Source organism: Drosophila novamexicana, unplaced genomic scaffold, assembly GCF_003285875.2.
Source record: "Drosophila novamexicana strain 15010-1031.04,08,12 unplaced genomic scaffold, DnovRS2.1 tig00001415-arrow-arrow-pilon, whole genome shotgun sequence".
Lineage (NCBI taxonomy): Eukaryota > Metazoa > Arthropoda > Insecta > Diptera > Drosophilidae > Drosophila > Drosophila novamexicana.
In genome coordinates, this window is record NW_020824856.1 from 776197 (window position 1) to 781167 (window position 4971).

Below are 4971 nucleotides of genomic sequence, written 5' to 3' on the forward strand. Positions count from 1 at the left end.
CACCAGTAATTCCAGCTTAATGGTCTATTCAAAATAGATTTTAAATATACAAAATATCTGTACACAAAATATTAAATATATTTCATGACTGAAACTCATATCTTAATGCCCCAATGCGCGCTCGAAAGCAAGAGTGAATCTTAAAGAGAAAGGGGGAGGGGCACGAGTGGGCGTAGGAGACGCAGAGAGAGAGAGAGAGAGAGAGTGAGAGGGGGAAAGAGATTGAGCCAGTTGAGTTGCTGTGTGTCAGCGTCAAAGCTGAAAATCGCTTAAGATTAATGATGCAAAAAATTGAGCATCATCAAAGAAAGTGAAAATGGAATTAGGTGCAAAGGCGCCGAGAGGACGCATTCACAACAGCAGCGAAGAAGAAGACAGCGCCTAAAAGCCGCATATAGAGAGCGGAATAGACAGCTAGCTGTGGAGCGCCGGGAGCGGCGGGAGGGGCGGGAGCGGCGGTAGATGGCCGCAATACGTGCAGCACGCAAAGCGGAAGAAAATGGCGGCATAAAACTTAACTACAATAAGCGCCAGCTTCAAGCCAAGCCAAAACGAGCTGGCAACTAGAAAATGACAACAACAATGTAAACACCACACCAGGTATTCGACTGTGTGTGTGTGTGTGAGTGTGTGTTATGGGTGTGTGTGTGTGTGTGTGCGGCATGCCAAAACTCTCGCCGTGTCTATCCAAGTAGCTAGTAGTTGTTAGGCCCAAAGTGCCCGCCACGTACGTGCGGGCGGAAACGGAAAAGGAAATGGCAGCAATGCCGACGCCGACGCTGACGCCGACGTCGACGTCGACGCCTGTGCATAGGGGGCTGGCCAAGCGTTAAGGTAAGCAAAAATGAAATTGAAGGCAGGGATAAGGATAGAAAATAAATATAAATAAAAATAAATCTATAAACTAAATAATGTACGAAAATAAATAAAAATAAAAATAAATAAATAAAGATAGAAAATAATAATAAAAATTGAAATAAGGAAAGGTAAGAAAACAAAATAAAATAAAAATAAATAAATTAATAAAATAAAGTTAAATCGTAAATAAATTAAATAACAATTCGTATTACACAAAATTGCCAAAACATTTATACAAAATAATTATTAAGTATATAAGTGAAGTGATAACAATTTATTAATTTTTTAGCTTTTTTTGTTTGTTTATTCTTTTTAATAATTAATAATAATTCTTTAAAATTTGTTAATGGTAACATTTTTAAAACCAAAAAATATAAAATATTCAAATATTTTGTTTGTGGTTTGTTTAGCTTTTAATTTAGTTAAGAGCAACATTTAAAAGCAATTTCCTTGCCTTGCTTGTGTTGTCTGCTTTAGTTTTACAATATGTTAGCTTGCTAAAGTTTTTGTCTGAAATTGACTCATACCGGCCCACTGTGCGCGGGCAGTCTCTTCATACTCGAACTGCAGTGTTGTTTGCCTTGAGAAATTAAAAAGAAACGCTCGCTGTTAAGCCAAAATGAAATGTATGTCCTGGCGCTAATATGCGCCACAGCACACGCCACCCGCTCCCTAATCTAGTCATAGTCCCTGCACACCCCCCCCCCCCCCTCCCCCTCCCATCACGCTACCCAACAGCCCCCAAGTGCGCTGCCACAAAGTGTAAGGAAAACTTTGCAACTGGTTCACAGCTTGCAACGCGCACAGAAATTTAATACGCTAAGCCGCAGCCAGCGACGATGCTGGAAGCTGGGGAAATGGGGCGAGGCAGAAAGCTGGGCGGGATTTGGAAGTCATGGCCTTTACATGCCACGCGAAAAATAATTAGCGCGTTGCGTTTATAAGTTTCCGGTAAAAAGCGTTTTACGCTTGTTTAGCATCGGATGATGGCGGCTGCCAGACGGAGATTAAAACCTTGATATATTAATGAACTATATACGTATATATATATATATTCAAGGCCCAACAACAACAGCAGCAGCTCGTTCACTTTCGGATCTCAGCTCATAATTGCCAAGAGCTTAAGCGTTCGCCCTTTTGCACTTGCCGCCTTCCCTTCTCGCATTTGCATAGCCCCCCTCTCCACCGCCTACCCAGCCACCCACAAAAGGTTATTTGAAGCCTGACCCAAGTTTGCGCAACTATTTCAATTTGCATGCGTGCGGCCAAAGTTTTTTCCTGCTCCCTTCGATGTTTTTTCCATTTTTACTTTTGCTGTATCTTACGTTGAAGTTGGCAACACGCAAAATTGCTTGGGTAACTCCTGGTATTAAATTTCACAACAATTTGCACAATATTTGACCAAGAAATGGCGCGATTTTAAAAACAAAAGAAAATCCTCATATTTGTTTGCAAATGGACAAAGCAATAATAGCAGTATTTTATTGCGTGCGATGCTTGTCGAGCCAATTTAACGCTAATGTCTGGCTTATTATCATGAACTAATTAGGATTCGACCCCCTATATATAAGTATATATACTAGCGGGTATGCCCCGTGCTTGTCTGTGGTACGTATCTAATAAATTCGCTCAAAGTTCTTAAAAAATGACTTTGAAACCGATCAGTTTCAATGTTGCCAGATTTAGATGACAAATTGATCTAGAGGCCAAGCCAAAAACAAAGACCCAGCCCCAGTGAAAATCGGATGAGATTTGACCAAGTTATGGGGGTGGGAAATTTTGAGCCATGTCAATATGAGTAAGATAGTTGAATGTAGCATTTTCACAGGAATTTTGACCAAGAATGACGTTGCTAGCTTAATATGCCAAATTGATCTAGAGGTCGAACCATGAAAAAAAAGCCTATCCTCATGAAAATCTGATCAGATTTTACCGAGTTATGGGGATGCGATGTTTCGACCTATGTCTATAATTGATTGTTGGGCTTTGTACAAAAACAAGTTAAATTAAAACGATCTGGCAACGCTAGTCATAAGTTGTGTTCTTCATGTCAAGCTGTTGCTTAAAACTTGGTCTACTTTTGGCATACTTTCACAAACAGATCAGCTAATAGAAACATGTGCGAGTTTAACAGGATGTCAAAGTGACTGTTAAGCTTGGCAGCTACATAAGAAATAGGTCTTGTTGAGGAGTCACTGTCATTCGTAATGACTGCTATAAGCTGCCTTACAAGCTGCCTTACAAGCCGCTTTACAAGCCACCTTAGCGCTTTATTTGCACAAAAAAAAAAGAAAGTAAATTTCTCACAAAATTTCGACTCGAAACTCTGTGTGCTTTTAGCTTGATTCAAATAACCAAATGTTGGGTTTATTTTTTGTATATTTCCCTTTTTTTCGTTTGCTTGTTTCAGGTTCTCGATTTGTGCTCGACTTTTGTCGGAGGCCGTTTGCTTAGACACTAAAAAGCCAAAACCAAAGCCCCGACCAAACCAATTTGCTGCATTTCGTTATAAACTTGCCACAAAATAGTTGCAAACATTTTGCGCCGCTGCCTTTCAATTGTTGTTGTTGTTGTTGTGTTTGTTGTTGGCAAAGGAAACGGGGGCTGTTTGGGCCAGGGGGGTGGGCGTGGCACACACTCACGGTTATGCCAATTTTTTGTGCGGTTGACCAAAAAGCAGCGAAAACTTTACAATTTTTCGCATATGAAAACAAACAAAGCTGACGGCGACGTTAACGCCGACTGCGACTGCGGCAGCGACGTCAACGTCGACGGCGGTGGCTGCGTTGAATGATAAGCGCCAGTGAAGCTCTTTAAGCGCACGGCATTACAACAACAACAACAACAACAAACAACAACAACAAACAACAGCCCAGGGCGGATTAAATAACACAAGCAGTGGCGACAGGGCGGAAAGGCGGGAAGGGGGAGGTGCTTGCTTTTGTGGAGGGGAAATGGCATACAAATGCAGAAATATGTCAGGTCCATGTCTGTGGCTCTGTCTCTGTCTCTGGATGCTTTTCAGGCGAGAGCAGCCAACAGGATGCGCTGCAAGCACAACAGCAACAACCACAACAACAACTTCAGTAACAACTACAACTCCAACAACAACAACAGCAGCAGCAACAACAACAACAACAGCAATTGCATTTTGCATGTTGCCTCATTTTGGGTTCAGTCAACGGTGTTGAAGTTGTTGCCTTCTCTGTGTTCTCCAGGCTTTCTCTTACCCAGTCTGACAATCCCTGGCAGTGTCTCATTCTATATATATATCTCCCTCTATTTTATGCTGTAGCTTTTCCTCTATCTCTCTATCTCTTTCTCTATCTTTCTGCAGATCTTATACTCTTTTCACGTTCTTCCACCATATTTGCCTCTCGCTCTCTCTCCCTCTCTGTCTCTCTCTCCCTCTACTTCACTCTCTCCCATCTATTTCTCTCTCTGTCTGTTTAGCTGTAGCTCTCGCTTCTCTTTCTCTCTCTGCCTTTCGCACTCCCGCATTTCTTCCAATCTTTCAATCTTTTCTTGTCATATATATATATCTTTTCTTTTTTTTTTAACTTTTTCGTCTGCAATTTTTTTTTAACTTTTCTTCGCTCCGCACAAAATCACGGCCGTTAAATAACAACAATAAGGACTGTCACAATGCCAGCGCATTTATACTCCGGTTAGACAACCCTTCCCCTCACCCTTACCCCTAGACCCCCAAAAACCCCACCCTTCCCGACTATCCCACCATCCTGTCGTTCTATCCCAGCCAACCATTTGAATCCTTATAACGGCAATGTTGCTCCTGTTGCTGATGCGCTGTTGCCTTTGCGCTACACATCTTAATACCAATTTGAATGGCCCAAATACCCTGTAATGCCTATCACGACAAAAAGGGAATATTTGTTAGGTAAATAACATAATTGAGAACTTCAGTTGCAGCTCTCTGGCGTGAGGGCGCATGTGTTGCTGTTGATCCACCAGTTCACTGTATTCTCGGACTGCCCGAATACCCTGTAAACATAGTCAGGACACAGCATTATATAAAGTGTAAGGCCATTGCATTTGCTATGACTGTGCATCCAATGAGCTGCTTAAAAATGTGAGCCCAATTACTAATTCTAC